This window comes from Plecotus auritus (assembly GCF_963455305.1).
Source record: "Plecotus auritus genome assembly, chromosome: 5".
Lineage (NCBI taxonomy): Eukaryota > Metazoa > Chordata > Mammalia > Chiroptera > Vespertilionidae > Plecotus > Plecotus auritus.
The window spans coordinates 140,733,689-140,754,859 of record NC_137776.1 but is presented as its reverse complement, the minus strand read 5'-3'; positions in this window follow the sequence as shown (position 1 = coordinate 140,754,859).

Genomic DNA, 21,171 nt, shown 5'->3' with positions numbered 1-21,171 from the left:
CTAAAGAATGTGAGTCATAGTGGCAGAAACAATTGTGGCCACCATGTTTTGCCTGTTACCCTTTTTTACTAGCTAGGTCACCCATAGTGCAAAGAGACGATGTAGGGAAAGGCAGACCTCTCCTATCACTGTTACGGAAACTCTGGAATTCAATGAGACATATTGCTGTAAGGGAAAAGAATAAGTCCTTTACTTGTGCATCATGATTTTGTTGAGTGGCAAAATGTTGCGACTTAAGAACACTAGAAAAATTGTCCAGCCTGGTTCCTGTAGACAGAAGGTGCTCTTACCTCTTAGGGCAAAATTATCCTTTTGTAGCTTTAACAGTATTTTAGTGAGAAAATAATTGTCATTATGAACATAATTCCATGGCCCTTTGTGTGCAAGGCATATTTTGAATCAAATACCTCAAGGATAAAACCATTAATTTGTGATCTTCAGCATCTACAGGGATTGAGGGGAAATTTCATAAGAGATGACATGGGAGATTCAGCCCATTCCACTAATACATGTTGCCAAATTCTGGCTTTACTCAGTATTACCTTTTTTCTAAGCATCATTTTAAGTAGCCCAACTAGTAGGGCTTCTTAATGCTCTGATGTTAGAGTGTTCAGGATGTGAATATAGACAAAAAACCTGTGAAACATCAGCTAAAATTTATAGTGCTCCATATTTAAAAAAAATATTTTTTTATTGATTTCAGAGAGGAAAGGGAGAAGACGAGAGAGATAGAAACATCAATGGTGAGAGAGAATCACTGATTGGCTGCCTCCTGCATAGGATCCCCTACTAAGGATCGAGCAATGCAACCTAGGCATGTGCCCTGACCGGGAACTGAACCATGACCTCCTGGTTCTAAGGTTGGCATTCAACCACTGAGCCACACTGGCTGGGCCACATTTTTTATACCTTTCACAGACTATTTTGCTCATCTTGTTAACTGTCTTCATCTGTGTTAAGTCTCTTAACTCACCCCTTTCTGAAGCCATGCAGTCCTTTAATATCTTGGTCTCTCGTCTTCCTAATAAAGTTTTAAAGAGGAGTGAAAATACAAATATTCAGAGGGTACTGTTTGTATGACTTTTTTGTGCCGTTTCTAAAAATTTTATTTTTAAGTGTTCAATCACAGAAAAACCTAGTATTGTCCTATATGGTTGTATTTTTTTTCTAAATGGTTTGACACCTAAACTCACTAGCTGTAGCATAATATCTCTTTTACTGAATGAGCTCATTCAGTGGAAAGGATGTGTCTATTTTTGGGGATGTTAGTCTTCACTTACTTTCTATAAATATGTCGTTGTTAAAAGATGGTTTAGGTTGACACACATTTCATCAAACTTTTACTGTAAGAATAGTACACCCTGTGGGTCATGCATACCACTGACATGCAAGAAGCAGTAAGACTGTCAATATCTTCACCACCACCACTAACCCACCCTTTAGTGCGCCTGTTTTGATAATACAGTGTTTCCAAATTCTACTTGCACATTGTGAAGGTTTGTTAAATATGTATTCAATTAATGAATGACTAACTGTTTGAAGAGGGGAAAGATTGATCATGAGTGACAGGGTGAATTATGATTGAGAAATTAATGGATTAAAGCAATGGGCTGTGAATGAATGATATATTCTAGCTTCATGATTCTTCAGTGGAGCTATTGCATATTGAATAAGTTAATTTTATACAGCTGCTTTGTTTAAGCTTGTTAAATCCCATCCAAGAAGTATAGCTCTGTAATTACCAATTAATTGTACTTTAATACATACTAAAAATCATAGGACTAATGAAGCCTGCTTGCATTAAGAACACTATTTTCTGTTACGATGTTGCAGAAAAATCTTACCAATACAGCCAGAGTCACTTAGGGGCATCTGAAGAAATTCTCTAATTTTAAAGACTTGTTGATCTGTACCAGTGAATGGATAGTCATTTTGTACTTCTCCTTTCCCCCTCCCAAACTTGAACTGTGGACCTTTTAGATATTTTTTAAACCTCTGTAAGTCATTTTTTAAATTTAAGGATTTGATACTTTGTGTTCCCTTTTTCTTTTCTAGGTCTTAGCATTTTATTACCTTTTTGGAAACTATGGACACAGACTTTCAGTCATATTTCTTATTCTTATGGTACGGTTCTAATTTTAAGTTAAAGGCTTCATGATTAATAGGACTAAATGTATACAGAATGTCACTAAAAGCCACTTAAATCTTCAGATAAGGGCTTATGTAACAAGATATGGAAACAAGTTCTTGGATTTGTATGTGGCATTTTGTAGGAAAGCATATATGGGGGTAGACCTTGTGTCATTTAGTAGATATATTCAGGTCATATCAGCTCATGCTTATTGAGACACACTGAAAGAAAGAGAGAGAGAGAGAGAGAGAGAGAGTATAAAGAGAACTTTTAATATTGTTGAGAACAAGTTATCAGTCTAGTAATTTTATATAGCACAGATGGTATCTAACACAGGCGCTGAGTACAATTTGGGAGTGCAACTACCACTTGTACAGTAATCTGTCTCAACCTCAGTTCCCTGAATTACAGAAGATGCTAAAGATTCAGTTAACAAAGGAAGTAACATACAATCTTTTTTCCCATAAAGCTTTTGTAAGCTTACAGTTATTTTGTTACTAGAAAATTTTATTTTAAAACTTAAATATTTAAATTATGCTAGAAAATTTGAATAGCATTGTAACAACTGAACTTTTTGTCTTCTGAATAAATTTCTCAAATAGAACCACTGCAGATGCTATCACTTTACAGACGTGCCGCTGCTTCCCGTGCTTGGGTGAACTCTGCCTTCTTCTCCTGTTTAATGAAGTGCATTGATGCCCAGGGATCTTAAGCAAATTCAGTGTGATGCAGGCAGTAAGCAGGAAAAATCAGCCCTGAGAATTCTACTTAATATCACACAGTGTCTTTTAAAAAATAACTATACATACTGTGTTAATTTGAGTGCCTTTCTTACTTTTGTGGGGAGCAAGATTATATTTAAGTCTAATGTTTAGGTAGAAAACAGAGGACAGGAGTTTTATCGAACTGTTGATTGTGACTCATTCCAATTGCTAGGCATGGTTCCCATGGAGTATTTTATCTAATGAGATACTGATAAGAGCAGATGGGATGATTTGGTTTGCATTCATTCGTTATGTTTAAGCACCCTACCAAGAAGAATGCATTCTTCTGTGGGGCTGAAGGCATCACATTTAAAGTATTGCATGCGTATAATGAAACATCAGCCTGGAACCCATGCAGCCTGTGTTCAAAGGGAAACTGGCTCCCTCCGCTGAAAGAAATGCAGTATGATTGTCCTAAATGAATCTTTTGCCTCACTTTAAGGACTTCAAGAATTACCTCCCAAATCCAGGCCTATGTTAAGATAGTTGGAAGGAAGATAAATAGGAACTTTATCCTTTCAGATATTAGAGGAAAAGAAGCAAATACTGAGATGAAATTTCAAATGTGGCATTTTATGTACTTTGGGTATATAAAGGGGAGGGATGGGAATTCCATATTTCAAAATAGCAAATAATTTTTAATAGTAATTTTATAAAAATAGATAGCTAAGGATTCAAAAGTGCTTTTCAGAGGACTGTTGAATAACATATTCCAGTAATATATGTCATGTTCATAGTTGAGACAGAAAACCATTGTATCTGTTGGGATCTGGGGTTGGGGAAGTCTTCAACTCCCAACTTTCCAGGCATGTTAACGCTATAAAACCAAACTCTTTGCTAGGGGAGAGCGAGAGAGAGAGAGAGAGAGAGAGAGAGAGAGAGAGAGAGAGAGAGAGAGAGAGAGAGACAGCAGCAGCTTCGTCTGCTCATGAAACCTTGTGCTTCCAAGAATATTAGCTATATAGTTTGTGCTTTGGGGCAATAATATGTTCCACAAAACTAACCCTGGCATTTTTTTAATTAGTCTGTTATTCCTCAGGGTGTAGAAGATTTAGTAAATTTAGGACAAAATTTTATATTCAGTGGCAAATAAGAAAAGGCAAAAATACACTAAATATATTACTAGTTCTTAAAATTGTAGTGTACATAGTATTTTTTATGAACCACTACCAGTGCAGTAGCACATAGATGCTTTGTGACTGCCTCATTGTTCATCGTGCTGCTTCAGTCCCTATGGCTCTATTATGAATGTTTTCCATGTGTCTTGTCTGGAAACAATTATTTTTCATGTTTGACAGAGATAGGGGTGTTTCAGTGGACATTTCAGTTTTTGGAAATCCTACTGAAGAAAATGATTACTGTTTTCAAACTAACTGACAACTATTTTGCTTCTTAAAACTTCAGGTCCCCTAAAAGAGTGTTTTTTTTGTGCAGACCCTGTACATGTTCAATACATTGCATAGTGCTCTGTACCTTGTAGGAATACAACAGGTCAGAATAGTTAAAGGCCAGAAAATTGAAACTAGCTTATCTCTGTCTTCTCACCATTGTCCATATTCTTAGTTTTAGGAGAAATAAAGTGTATAAGATACATAATCAAGTTCAAACATGCAAGGCAAAGATTGTAAGTGAAATTTAGGTACTTTTAAAGCATATGTGTATATGTGTATACATATATATGTATGTACATTTAAATCAGATTTGGAACTTGAATTTATATCGTGGTTTTACAAAGAATTTTATCTAAGGATTTTTATTTTTGTATTTGCTTACAGTGCTCCTGTTTAAAGGCTTTTTTTATTAGACCAACTCCCTCAAGCAAAGTTGGGACACTAACACAAGTACCCATTTGCCTGAATTAATCAGATATTAATGTAAACGCTATTAAGTCTGGTTGCTCACAAACCATGATTTTCTGGCTTTTCTTCCATATCATTAGGGAATCAGCCTTAATTTTATGTATAGCAGTCACTTTCCTTAAAGTACTATGCACCATACTTCAGATGGTTATTTTTGTCTTTATAAAGTAATCAATAATAAATTTGAGGTTTCTTAATGTCATAGGGATGAACAATTTTACATGTCCAGATGTTGACTCATACAGCATTCTATAAAAAGTGCTCATACATTATCTTCCCTCACAAATGTCATCTGACATTTGAAGTAGGTCTTTTTTTCTTATTGGTTAAAGAATGAGAATAAACAGTGCAGTCATAGTAGGTGCTCAATAAATAGTCATTTATTGATCTACTATCAAAATAACTGTGAGCTTTCAGAAAGGAAACGGTTGTCATCTTTCACTGAAGAGTATATTTTTAGAGTAATATATGTTTGAAACTGAAAAATTACATCATTGGATATGAATTTTCAGGCTTATTTAGGTTGGCGTTAGTAACATGTAATGAAACTTGTTCATGTAGATTGGTCTGAAGATAGGGGATGTGAAAAGTTTAAGTAGCTTTTTGTGCAAGGCACAATAATAAATGCAACTGTCTTCGTAGGCTGCTGAACTCGAGAGAGAACTGCTGTAGTCTTCTGCAATCAGTTTCTAGTTGGTATATCCATTATTACCTGGTTTAGATTCTGTTTATTTCTCCCTAAATCTTGGTTGCTTTCCAATATCTTAAAAGTGGTAATGGTAAAATGTTAAATTTCTTGCTGCTTTTCTCAGAACATCTTTAAAGTAAGGGAGACATTTTTATGAATGATAGAGTAGTTTCAGAATCTGCTCATTTGTGGCTTTCAGAGCATTTTTGGAATGCTCTGTAATTCCAATGGAAATTAGAAACAGATTTAAACAATTAAACATTCCAGCCTGAGCTGTGAGGAGCAGAGTGTGTAGCATAGTTGTAATTGGGTATTGGCTCCCGAAGAGGTTCCTGATGCATGACTTTGAGGCTGGCTTCTGACTGGGGTGACCACAGGCAGTATTGTGTCTTGGTGTGTGTTGTTCCTAGGAGAATAATGGAATGTGCACTAGATTAACTTGCTTTTAAGTTGGACAGAATAAAAGTTGAGGTATTATAAGTATGCCAAATATTTATACACTCAATTATAAAAACTAAAAGAAAGGAGAAGAAAATGATGAAGGGTCAATGATTTTTTTTTCGGTAGCTTTTAAATTTTTTTAAACGCAAGTCTCTTGGACACTAGGCAGTTGCTTAAACACTGAGAGACTTTAAGGGATAGTTCTCTGATACTATATTCTGCTGTTATAATTCACCATGCGCATTAATTTGACATTACTTGAAGATTTTCCCAAAAAATGGAGTATTTAAATAAGGTGCAGTCAATATTGTGTTAAGATTCTCTTACAGGTTATGGTTAAATAGACAAGTTACATATAGGATCTGTGGTGCAAGGTCAGATCCTGGGCATTAAATGTTTGGCTAATTTATTTTCCTGAAGATAATAATTGTCTTCATTCTGATTGCACTGCTGTTTAAGAAAATCTGTCCTTCTCCACCCCCTAAAAAACAGTCATTGAATTTCCTTCATTTCTCACCATATAATAATTGACACTTTTAAGGATTATTTTTACACTTGAACTGTATACTTTGCAGAAGGATAAAAATAAATTCTGCAGTAATGTGTGTGCAGAGGGTGCTCATGTGTTCTGGGAGTCAGTACTCCACAGTGCTTAAAGTATGATGCTGAGTTCTAAGGCTAATGTCATAATTAGAGATTGCCTACATCAGCTGTGTCCAATAGAAATGAATGTGAGCCACATATGTAATTTTTAATTTTTTTAAAAAGTTAATGTTAATAATATTTTTATTTAATCCAATGTATTAAGCATATTATTATGTAAGTATGTAATCAATATACAAAATTATTGAGATATTTTACCTTTTTTTTATTTTTTTTATTCAGCATTTGTACTCAGAGTGCATCTCAGTTCTGACTAGCTACATTTCAAGTGCTCCAATAGCCGCATGTGGCTAAGGGCTACTATATTGGATAGTGCAGACTCATAGGGTACAAAGTGTGACTTTATTTTAAATTGGGAGATGGTAAGGTAGGCATGAAATTATGGTACTTTAAAAATTATTCAGTATACTTAGAAAAGTATCTAATAGGATTATCCACTCATTTTCCTTCATCATTTTAAATTTGCTCTAGAAGTAGACTTACCCTGTTTCAGTTTGCCAAGTATTACATAAGGAAGAAGAAATTCCATGCCATGTAAAATACCATGATATGCTACTTATAACAACACATTATCAATAACACATTTTTCAATGAGTTCACTAAATTTTGTCCTGTTACTTCAAATAATAGCTTAAATTGCATGTTAATTGTATATCTTTATCTATTTTATTTTTATATTATTCTTACTATACAATAAAGTGTATTAACAAACAGCCCTAGGATTCTGATCTTCCTATGCAGCTGTCTTCTAGTACTTACTAGTACACTTACTAAGTTGTGATAAATGGCAGAAAAGTAGAATGAACCTTTTTTTCTATTAGATTTGTTTTTATCATGTGATCACCATGTACCAAGCCAGCTATAAATTACTGTATTTCAGTAGAATATGGAAAATAGTGTTTATGTCTTATCTTTGCTAAATGTTTGCAGTTTCTAAGTAAACTTCTCATCTCCTGAAATGAGTGTTGTGTGATTTTATTGTTACTTGCTGTGGTGGTTTAAGCTCCACTCCCATCCACCAGCCTGTCCTGTGGAACTGCTCTGATGGTGGGAGTGGGGAGGGCTCTGAGCTGTTGTCTAAGTGACCAGTGAATTCATTACCTACATTTGCAGAAAGAATAAAAAATGTCATTTGTGTCAAGGATATAAAAGAAATGTCAAAAGCAAGTTAGAAATATTGTCACCCTTTTTTAGAGTGCATTAACAGTGACTAATTGACTTATGCAAGTCATTATAACTAGATATGCTTTTTCAATATTTCAAATGAAGTTACTAGCAGGGAATGAGTCAGTTATTTTAGTGTTATACCCCATGTATTTTTAATCTGGAGTCTCACTTCTATATACAGGGTGTTCCCCAAAAAATGTATACATACTTAATAAACAAAGCCTTTATCATTGTTCAAAGTTTGTGTATACTTTATTGGGACACTCTATATTAAAAGTTAGAGACACAGCATTCAGAATTACTTAGGTGGTAGAATAAAAGAGACTGAAAATTATTTGATAAAGTTGACACTTCTTTATTCAGATTTTAAATGTTTTAAAAGGATGTTTTGTAGGAAAGGTCTTTTATAACTTTGTCCCATGACTATTTAGGGTTATATTACAAATAATACACTACTATTATCTGCATCTATTTTTGGTAGGAAACACGATATAGAATGTATTTTGCATCATATCAAGGTACCACAAACAATGTTTAAAACCACTGTGTTGTTTTTGCTTTGATATTCGAGGAAAGGGAACTACCTTACTAAAGACAATCTTGATAGTAACCAGATTATATAAGACGTTTGACTAAAATTAATATTAGTCAAAGTGTCTCTAGGAAATGGATATTTCTTGAAATGAAAGATAAACAATAATAATGGAGGCTGGATGATACACTGGCCAATTAGCAGTTGTCTATAGTTAGTACCACTTTCCTCATGCTGGAAGCTCAGGACTTTTCTTTCGATGCTCTTTTTTTTTTTTTAAGATAAAGAAGTGGTGTTTAAAAAAAAATGGCATGGCACCTATATTCTCCACTCTAAAATGGCTAGGTTGGGCATCAACTTCATTTGAAATAACAGTTACAGTATGCTCTTTTTAAATGAAAAGTACAGTATCATCATATGTGTCTTGTGTCAAACTAGAAGTTGAAAATAGAAGCAATGTCTGTAGTATCATTTCATAGATTCCTAGCTGCCAGGAAGAATTCTTTACCGCTCCTTAATTATATGAACAATAGACAAATAATACTTTTGAATTTACACTTTTATCAGAATCCTCTGATGATATAAAAATTTTTGTATTTGATTCCTCATATACCTCTCACAGTAATAACTAGTATAGTCTGCTTTCAGTGTAGGGGAGCTAACTGGGCTGAAATGGCCATCCATCATATTTTTATACTCTCATATTTCTTAAGTTGCCAGTGATCTCCCTAGACACGCTGTTGAGAACATTTGAAGGGGGTAAATAAATAGGATTGGTGCAGCATCAGTCACCCCATTTGTTCTATTTTCAAGGAAATTTTGTAATCCTACCATCTACTAAGGTCCCCTGAAGCAAAATTAATCACCAGTTCTCTTTTGTCTGTAAGTGGGGACACATCTAACTTGTGGCATTGATCTCTTATGTGTCTTATGTTATTCCATGTGAAGAAAAACTTTAAAGCAATTTGTGTAGCATTTATAGGAATGAAAATCGAAATAAGAGATTCGGTAAATTGGAATTTTCCTACAATGATATACTATGAAGCCATAAAAGCAATATTTATAAGTACATGTAAAAAGCAAATTAATTTTTATTTATTTTGTAATCCTCACCTGTGGATATTTTTCCATTGATTTTTTTAGAGAGAGGGAAAGACAGACAGAAACATTAATGTGAGAGAAACACCGTTTGGTTGCCTCCTACAGGAGCCCTGACCAGGGTCTGTGCTGGGGAGGAGCCTGCAATCCAATGCCCTTGACTGGAATCGAACCTGGGACCTTTGGGTCTGCAGTCCGGTGCTCTTTCTACTGAGCACAACCGGCTAGGGTGCAAATTAATTTTTTAAAGTAAGTTATAGAGGACTGGAGGACTGTGTAAAGTAAAGTTCTAATTTTAAATTTTTTAATTCCCATTTCCAATATGGCACGACCAACACTCCTATTGAATACAACTAAAAATGTTGAAAAATTAAATATCTTCAAAGTTTCTACTGAAACCGCATAACACCAATAGAAAAAGTCTTAAAAGTAACTGAAGATAAAAGGCATTAAACCAATAGCTGACTTCTTGTAAGCAACATTTAAAATTAGAAGACAGTGGGAATGATACATTCAGTGTCCTAGAATTGTGTAACTGCCATTATAGAATTCTAAATACAGGAAAAAATTCTTTGAGGAATAAGGGTAAAATAAACATACACCTATATGTATGTAAAGTTTTTAAAATAAATGGTAAAATCTATGAAGAAAGCAAGAACATGATTATTGTAAAGATCCGGACAGTGGCTGCATCTAATTGGGGAGAAATGGCACCATGATTAAGGATGGGCACCAGATGGGGAACTTCTGGGATGCTGTCAGGGTTCTCTTCTTGAACTGAGCCATGGGTGCTTGTTTTACCTATTCATTATCTCACTGTTACAGTCGCAATAAAAAACATTTTTTAACTTAGGGTATAAAGTTATTTTTAAATTAAGTTACCATATTTATGGACTAGACAGCATATAAAATATTTCTCCCAAATTGATATATAGAGTCAACATAATCAAGATTTCAGTAAGTTTTCAGTGAAATTGATAAACTACAAAATTTATATGGAAATGAAAAGGATTTAAAATAACCAAAACAATCTTGAAAGATGGTTTTCAATAAAAGTATAGTAATCAAGATTGGTTTGGTATAAGAATAGACAGACAAATGGGACAGAATAGACTTTAAAACAGTGATTTTAAATATGTGCAAAGAACTAAGAACCATATTTAAAAAACTGAAAGAAAATGAGAACTATGTATCACAAAATAGAGGATATCCAGAGATAGTTTAAAAGGAATGAAATAGAAATTCTGGAAAGCTGTGTTGAATAATTGTACAGTTATTGTACTAAAAATAAAAAAAGCATACAACCTACCAATTAAGTTTCTTGGTATTTGCCAAAAGGATTCAAAAACTTACGTAAACACAAAAACCTGCACATAGATTTTTATAGTAGTTCTATACCATAACTGCCAAAACTTGGAAGCAATGAAAATGTCCTTCAGTAGGTGAATAGATAAATAAACTGGTATATACGGACAATGGACTATTTGTACTAGAAATGAGCTATCAAGCCATGAAAAGGCATGGAGGGAGCTTAAATGTACATTGCTAAGTGAAAGAAGCCAATATGAAAAGGCCACGTACTATAGCCTTTCAACTATATGTCCTTCCAGAAATGGCAAAACTGGAGACAGAAGATTGAGGGTTAGGGAGGATAGAGGGGTGAATAGGCAGAGCACAAAAGATATTTATAGAGCATTGAAGCTATTCTGTATGATAATATAATGATGAATACATATCACTACATTTGTCAAAACCTGCAGAATGAACAACACCAAGAGTGAATTCACTATAGACTTTGGGTGATTTTCATTGTTAGTGTAGGTTCATCAACTGTAACAACTGTACCACTCTATTGGGGGATGTTGATAATGGGAAAGGGTATACATGTGTGGGGGCAGGAAAATCCCTTAATTTTTATTTATTTTTTCTCTTTTCCCCCATTGACCTCCTCCAGCCCGCCCCTGCCCTCCCCTTCCCTCCACCCCAGGCCTTCAGCATCCTATTGTCTGTGTCCATAGGTTATGCATATATGCATACAAGGTCTTTGGTTGATTATCTCCCACCCACCCACCCTCCCCTGCCTTCCCTCAGATTCCGCACTCTGTTCCATGCTTGAAATCTCTGGATCCATCCACTCTGTTCATCAATTTATTACTCAGATTCCACGTATGAGTGCAATCATGTGATACTTGTCTTTCTCTGACTAACTTATTTCACTTAGCGTGATACTCCAGATCCCTCCATGCTGTCTCAAAGGGTAATAGATTTTAAGGCATCCAAATTGGAAAGGAGGAAGTAAAACTCTCATTATTTGCAGATGACATGATAATGTACATAGGAAACCCTAAAGACTCCACCAAAAAACTAGATTTAATAAATGAATTTGGCAATGTAGCAGGATACAAAATCAACACCCAAAAATCAATGGCTTTTTTATACACCAATAATGAATTCTCAGAAAGAGAAACTAAACAATCCCATTTACCATTGCAACAAAAAAAAAATTAAGATACTTAGGAATAAACAACCAAGAAGGCAAGAGACCTTGTACTCAGAAAACTGCAGACATTGAAAAAAGAGATTGAAGAAGATAAAAACAAGTGGAAGACTATATTGTGTTCATGGATTGGTAGAGTCAACATCATTAAAATGTCTATAGTACTCAAGGCAATATACAGGCTTAATGCAATCCCTATTAAAATACCAATGGCATATTTCACAGAGCTAGAACAAATACTCCAAAAATTTATATGGAATCAAAAAAGACCCTGAATAGCTGCAGCAATTTTGAGAAAGAAAAAGTTGGAGAAATCACAATACCAGATTTTAAGCTATACTACAAATCACCGTAATCAAAACAGCCTGGTACTGGCATAAGAACAGGTGTATAGATCAATGGAACAGAACATAGAACCCAGAAATCGACCCAAGCCATGATGCTCAATATTTGACAAAAGAGGCAAGAGCATACAATGGAGTCAAGACAGTCTCTTCAATAAATGGTATTGGGAAAATTGGGCAGATACATGTAAAAAAATGAAACTAGACCACCAACTTACACCATACACAAGAATAGACTCAAAAATGGGTAAAAGACTTAAACGTAAGCTGTGAAACCATAAAAAACCTTAATTTTTTAAAGGTGATTTTTAAAAGTACACGTTTCTGGATTTATATTTGGCTATTAAATATTTGTACCTTTTTTTTTTTTAAAGGCATGGTCCAACTATATGCTGTTACAAGAGACACTCTTTAGATTCAAAGACAGATATAAATAGGTTGAAAATAAAAGGATTAGAGAAGATGTACCATGCAAACCATAATCAAAAGACAGCAGCAGTGGCCAAGCCAATATCAGTCAAAATACACCTCAAGGCAGAATTTGTGACTAGAGACAAGGATATTTTTTAGGGATAAAAGGTTTAATCCCTCAAGATGATATATCAGTTTTAAACATATATGCACCAAAATATGTGAAGCAAAGCTGACAGAACTGAAAGGAAATACACAATTTAACATTAGTAGTTAGAGACCTTAATACCCCACTTTTCATTATAGATAGAACAACGGGACAAAATATCAGCAAGGAAATAGGAAATTTAGTCACACTTCAAACCACCCACACCTAACAAACATCTATAGAATACTTTACCAACAACATCAAAATACACATTCCTCTCAAGAGCACATGGAACATTTTCCAGAGTAGATCATATGGTATGCCATAAAACAAATCTTAATAGATTTAAAAAGTTAAAATCATGAAAAATACGTTCTCTGATCATCATGGAATGTTTTAGAAATCAGTAACAGGAAGACATTTGGAAACTCAAATATGTGGAAATTGACACACTCATAAAAGAAAATTATGAGGGAAAATATAAAACTCTTTGACATAAAGAATACAAAAAACAACAACATACTAAAACTTACGGGATGCATCACAAACAGCACTCCGAGGGAATTTTTATCTGTAAATGCTTACATTTAAAAAGAAGGAAGATGTTACCCTGGCTGGTGTGGCTGTTAGTACTGAAAGGGTGCTGGTTAGATTCTCAGGCAGGGCACATGCCCAGGTTACAGGTTACCCCATGGTGGGGGTGTGCAAGAGGCAGCTGATGGATGTTACGCTCTCACAGAGATGTTTATCTCTCCTCTAAAAAGCAATAAACTATCCTTTAAAAAAACAGAACAAGGAAAGATGTCAAATCAACAGCCTAATTTTCCACCTTACTAAACTAGAAAAAAAGAATAAATTGAAACCAAAGCAGGCAGGAGAAACAATAAAATTACAGTGGAGATAGAGAAAAGAAAACAATAGCAAAAATGAATGAAAAAAAATTGTTACTTTGGAAAGATCAAAAAAATTGAAAAATCTTTAATCTGACTGCCATGAAAAAATGAAGACAATCTCAGGAATGAAAGAAGGGACATCATTACCAACCTTAAAGAAATAAAAAGGATATAAGAAATACTGTGAAAAACAAATTAGATAACCTAGATGAAATGGACAGATTCTTTAAAGGACACACACAAACTCCGGAACCTGACTCAAGAAATAGAAAATCTAAATAGACGTATAACAAAGAGATTGATTGAGTAATAAAAATTTTCCCACAAAGAAAAGCCAACCATCAGAGTACTACCAAATGTTTAATAGAGAATCTTTCATAAAATGTTTCCAAAAATAGAGGAGGAGAGAATACTTCTAATTCATTCTAAAACACCAATGTTGTTAGTACCAAAACCAGACACTCAACATCTCATGAAAAGAAAATCAGACCAATGTCCCTTATGAATATAGACACAAAAATATTCTATAAAATGTAAGCAATCTAGCAGTATACCATGACCAAGTAGGATTTGTCCTAGGAATGAAAGGTTGGTTCAACATATAAAAATCAATGTAATACATCATGTGAATATAATGAATTGGGGGGGGGGAGTACATAATCATCTCAATAGATACAGAAAAATCATTTGACAAAACCCCAAATCCTTTTTGATTAAAAAAACACACACACAATAAAAAAAACCACAAACAATCAGCAAACTAGGACTAGAGGGAAACTTTCTTAAGCTGATGAAGGGCATCTACGAAAAATGTACGGCTAACTTCATACTTAATGATGAAAGATTGAAATCTTTCTCCCTCAGGTCAGGAACCAGACATGATGTCCCCTCTTGCTACTACTTTTCAACATTGTACTAAAATTTCAAGCCAGAGCCAATAGGCAAGAAAAGGGAAAGACATCCAAATTGGAAAAGAAGAATTAAAACTATCACTCTTCACAGATGAAGAGCTTTTGTGTGTAGGAAATCCTAAGGACTCACTTTAAAAAACAAAACTGTTAAAAGGAAAACAATGAGTTCAGTAATGTTGCAGGATACAAATAAAATTGTATTTTTATACTTGCAATGAAAAATATAAAAGTAAAGTTAGGAAAGCAATTCCATTTACAGTAGCATCAAAAAGAATAAAATACATAGGAATAAACTTAACAAGTATAAAACATACGCTCTGAAAATTATAAAACAGTGTTGAAATAAAGAAAATCTAAATAAATGGAAAGCCATCCTATGTTCATGGGTCAAAACACTTAGCATTATTAAGATGGTGATACTTTTCAAACTGATCTACAGATTCAGCATAATCCCTATCAGAATCCCATCTGACTTTTAGAAATTGACAAGCTGATTATAAAATTCACGTGGAATTGCAAGGGATCAAAAATAATTAACACAATTATAAAAAAGAAGATCGAAGTAGGAGGAATCACAGTTCCCAATTTTTGAAATGACTCCAAATCAAGACAGTGTGGTGCTGACATAAGAATTGATACAGAGATCCATGGAATAGAATAGAAAGTCCAGAGGGAAAAGTACAAGTATGGTCAATTGTTACATGACAAAGGTGCCACGACCTTCAGTGGGGGGTGGGGAAACAGTCTTGTCAACAAATAATTTGGGGACAGCTGAACATCGATATGCATGAAAAAGAATTAATTTGGATTCCTACCTCACACCAATCACAAAAATCCTATATAATAAAAGGCTAATATGCAAATTGTCCCCTCGACCTGAGTTCGACCAGGGGGCAGGCCAGCCGGACCCCACCCATGCATGAATTTGTGCACTGGGCCTCTAGTTAACTCATAAAAAGATTAAAGGCCTAAATATAAGAGCTAAAACCACAAAACTTTCAGAAGAAAACATACGTGCAATTCTTTGTGGCCTTTTTTTTTTAGATGTGACAACAAAAGCACAAATAATGAAAAAATAGGTAAGTTAGACTTCTAAATTAAAAACTTTTGTACTTCAAATGACATTATCAAGAAAGTGAAAAGGAAAACCACAGAACAGGAAAGAATATTTACAAATGATATATCTGATAAGAGATTAGTCTCCAGAATATATTTTTTAAAAGCCCTTACAACTCAATAATAAAAAGCAAATGATCTAGTAAGTAATGGGCAAAGGATTTGAACATTTCTTCATAGAAGATTACAAATGTCCAATAAGCACATGAAAAGATGCTTAACATGATTAGTCATTAGAAAATGTAAATCAAAGTCACCCTGTGATACAATATCATATTTATATGTATACCCATAATTTAAAGAATGTTGGTGAATAGGTGGAATTCTGACTTTAATTTTCTAAATTACTTTCCTTATGATGTTTATGTTCTTAGATGAATGTCTGTTTAAATAATTTTTTGAATACTCTAATTTTGGGGGGTGGGAGAGAGGGAAGACTCACAGTCCAGCAGAGTTTGCTACTAGCCAATTAAAAGTTCATAGGTTATGCCACCTGAAAACGCAGTGTTATTTCTCTAAATAAGATGCTCAGATAGCCATTATGTATCCAAATTAGGTATCAGAGAGAATGATACCTAATGTGTTTCCTACACCCAGGAAACACATCACAAATTGCAAATATAACTAAATAGGAATAAATATGCTTTGGGATTTGTTGAGTTGCTTAAGTCTATATCAGAGTAGATATAATATACATCAAAGCAGAAACAAAGGACCAGAAGGAAAAAAATCAAAATCAATATAGCAAAACCACATATCTGGCTTGTGTATTGCTCTAACCTTGAGCAATGTCATAATTTCAAATGACTACAAGGGCGTACAGTCAGAGTAAATGTGTAAAGCTGGCTGGATGTAAAACCACATGCTGAGCTCCTCGTATTTTTACTTAGTTACATTGCCTTTTAAAGCACTGTGACAGCCCGGCCAGCATGGTTCAGTGGTTGAGCGTCCACCTATGAACCAGGAGGTCAAGGTTCAATTCCAGGTCAGGGCACATGCCTGGGTTGCGGTCTCAATCCCCAGTGTGGGGTGTGCAGGAGGCAGCCCATCAATGTTTCTCATCATTGATGTTTCTAGCTCTCTCTCCCTCTCCCTCCCTTTCTAAAATCAACAAAAATATATTTTTAACAAACTGTAAATCTGACTTTTCCAGGCGGTATATGATGCACCTTCTAGGACACAGATGGCTTTATGTATAACTATTTCACCCCAAATCTTTGTTTTACTCTTTACTACCATGTGGAGAAGTGTCTAGGGACAATATTAGACTATACCATTTATTTTTATGCCCTGACTTATGATTCCACAGACAGGAATTGGTTCTAGGCCAGCTGCACTCACATAGCACAGCCCCACTGAAGAATTCACCCTGTTGGTTACTTCAAGAGTCACACTCAAAAGAAATGGTCCCTTCACAGATAACTACATTTTTCCAACAGGATAAAATATGGTTGCCTTTTAACTTGTTTTTAATGTCTACCATTTGTGGATGACTTGAATGTAATAGATAAAAGGAAAAAAAAGCATTCTTTGATGTGTAAACACTATGACTATGATTTGAGCTCAAACCAAAAGTGACTTTAAAGACAACTGACCCTACCCTACCCAGTTTGGCTCAGTGGATAGAGCATCGACCTGCCTGCGGACTGAAGGGTCCCAGGTTTGATTCCGGTCAAGGGCACGTACCTCAGTTGCAGGCTCAGCCCCAGAGGCAAACAATCAATGTGCCTCTCTCACATGGATGTTTCTTTCTCTGTGTCTCTCCCCCTCGCTTTCACTCTCTAAAAAATCAATGAAAAAATATCTTTGGGTGAGGATTAACAAAAAATAAAAATAAAATAAATGAATAAATAAATAAAAATAAAAGCAACTGACCCTACTCCCTAATTATTGAAGTACTATAGATGAATTATTCTGAAACAAAGTTAGTAATCATGGAAGTCTATCCCAATAGGTACCAACTTTAAAATAACAATCCTGCAGCCCTAACCAGGTTGGATAGAGCGTCGGCCTGAGGACTGAAGGGTCCCAGGTTCAATTCTGGCCAAGGGCACGTAACTTGGTTGCGGGCACATCCCCAGTGGGCGGTGTGCAGTAGGCAGCTGATCGATGTTTCTCTCTCATCGATGTTTCTAACTCTCTATCCCTCTCCCTTCCTCCCTGTAAAAAATCAATAAAATATATATTTTTTTAAAAATCCTGCAAAAGTTAACATATTCAGTTACCTGGAAGTTCATTATATAAGTTTGACATTGAAAAATTCACCCAAAAGTAACATAGCTTAAAGTTAGGTGTTCTCTCTGTATATTTTAAAGGGTCAAAAAAACCTTTATTTTATTTTTTTGCATATTTGTTTCATGACTAAAGCAGGCACCTGATTTTACTGCCTTAAAAATATTCAGACTGCCTTGGCCTGGTGGCTCAGTTTGTTGGAGCATCATCACATACACCAAAACGTGGCTGGTTCGATTCCCAGTCAGGGCACAACCCCAGGTTGCAGGTTTGATCCCTGTTCTAAAATCAATTTAAAAAAACACAAAAAATATTCAGTCTAAAAATATAGTAGCCATTAAATAAATAACAAAACCTGGGAGCAAAGATCACCCTTCTATCACTGTGTTAAAGAGACCCAAAGCTCTATGTAAGTCAAAATTTATACGTATGAATAATCTATAGCCACATAATTCTCCACAGAAACAAATTCATTAAAATTAGAAACAAAATCAGTATATAACATTCACCATTATTATTTAACATTGAATCACGATTGTGGCGATGCAGACAGTACACAGAAATGAGATCTAAATTTTGGAAAAGAGGAAACAATTATCATTACTTATGAATGATATTCTGCATGAGAAACACTATGATAATAAAATGAAATTTCTGGAATTATTTATCTACTCAGTAAGGTAATAGAGATAAAATAGATATGCAACTGGCTCTCTGTTATTAGACAACATTTTTGCTTGTTCTTAATACAGCATCAGTTACAAAACAATAAAATACAATGGAAAGATTCTATTTGCAATGTATTCTAACATCCTAGGAAATGTAAAGGGCTATATTAAAAAACCTCACCAAACTGCTGAAACATATAAAAGGAGAGGTATGTTCTTTGATGGAGAGACCAAATTTTGCAAATGTGTTAGTCTATCATATTTTATATGTATAATTCAATGCCAAATAAAGACACATTTTTTTCTAAAAATAATTATAAAGTTTGGGAAAATAAATGACTATATTAATGGGGAGTAGACTTACCTAAAGCTATAATAAATTAAGACATCTAGTACAGGCATAGGAGTAGGTAGACACATGCAGAAAACAGATTCTACTTTATGCAAGAATTTAACGTGATCAATAGAACTTTGCAAGCCAATAACAAAAGGAAAGATTATTTAATAAATCGTTTGGAAAACACTCATTAGGTATGTTGGGAAAAATCAATTCAGATATTCACCTCATATTTTGGATGAACTAAAGGATATAAGTAAAATAGGTCAAACCATTTAAAAATATCTTGACAAAAATAGAAGTAAATATTTAATTTCTCAAGCAGGGAAAGCTATCTACCTTAGAAAAGATTAAATAATTCAGATAAAAGTTCCCAGTACACTCAAGTTTTAAGTCTAAACTTAAAACTAAATCCCCTAATGAAAAGATAAACTATGAACTGGAGGCAACATTTGCAGGAATGCCACAGGTTTAAAAAAAAGAATGTTGTTCTTTATACTGAACTTGCAAATATTCTATAAGTTTATGATTATTTTAGAATTTAAATATATTTATGAATACCCTTGATATCTGAAGAATTATTGCAACTTGGTAAGAAAAAGACTAAGCCAAAACCGGTTTGGCTCAGTGGATAGAGCGTCAGCCTGCGGACTGAAAGGTCCCAGGTTCGATTCCGGTCAAGGGCACATAACTTGGTTGCGGGCACATCCCCAGTAGGAGGTGTGCAAGAGGCAGCTGATCGATGTTTCTCTCTCATCGATGTTTCTAACTCTCTATCCCTCTTCCTTCCTCTCTGTAAAAAATCAATAAAATATATTAAAAAAAGAAAGAAAGAAAAAGACTAAGACGCTGTAGACAGATGGGTAAAGGACATAATAGAAAGTACACACACACACACACACACACACTTACAAAAGAACAAAAGGTGGTTAACAGACATAGCAGAAAAATATTCAGTTTCAGCAGCAAAGAAATGCAAATGAAAAGAAGACTTCAACTATGCCTATCAAAGTAGCAAAGATTTTTGGTTTTGTTTTTAATAATAATATCAAATGTTTGCAAGAGCATAATAAGACATGCATTTTTTCTTATTTCTGATGAAAGTGTAAATAAGCAATTTAGTTGTTTGTATAAAGAGCCTTGACACCCCTGAATACAGTAATCCACTTCCAAGAATTACACTAATGGGAAAATCCTGAAGAAAAAGAAAAAAGAAAAGGCTTTATGCATAGAGATGTTCACTGATGGAAATTTAGAAACAACTTAAATGTTGAGCTATAAAGAAAATTATTAGAAAAATTATGAAATATTTTTTAGCCATTAAAATAGTGTTTGCAAAGGAATTTTTTAAATGATGTGATAAGATTTGCTAAATGAGGAAAGCCAAACACAAAATTATTTATAGAATATGATCTCATATTTGTAAAAAATAAAGTAGAGAAAAAAATAAATTTTTAAACTACATGCTAACAGTAGTGTCTTTGAGTGGAGGAGCTGTGGGTAATCCTACTCTTTCAACTTTTTTATATTTACCCAACTTGCTGAAAGGAGAATATATTAGTTTATATTTTTATAATATACGAGAGGCCGGATGCACGAAATTGGTGCAAGAGTAGGCCTTCTTTTCCCCGACTGCCGGCACCCACTTCCCTGTGGCACCCGGGACCCTGGCTTCCTTCGCAGCCTCTGCTTCATCTGGAAGGACATCTGATCTAATTAGCATATTACTATTTTATTATTATACATAGGCATGATTTTCTCAGGGGTTCTTTTAACCCTTTGTTTTTAATTATTTGGAATAGAAATCCTTTAAATTTAATGTAGTTATATGAGTCAGTTTGTGTCATGCTTAGAAAAGCCTTCTCCCTCCAAGATTATAAATAATATCCACTTATGTTTCTTTCAAGTATTCCTAAGATTTCATTATATTAGATTTTTGTTTTTGAAGCATCTGGAATTTACTTGGATGTAAGGGGTGAGATGGAGATCCAGTTCATTTTGGTCACAAATGGCTAGTCAGGTGTCACTTATTAAATAATCCATCTTTTCTGCACTAACTTTAAATGCCGCTTTTATAATGTACTGAAGTCCTGTGTATTTCTGGGATCCGTGTACCTGTGCTCCTGAGCCACAAAGCAGCAATTTATTTTTGAGGAAAGATACTTCTAGTAGAAAAACAAAACAGACGATTCTGCAGCTGAACATCTCCAGGCTATATAGAAAATTCCCTTTACTAGTTTATCTTTCTAGATGAATCACCAATCTTTGGTG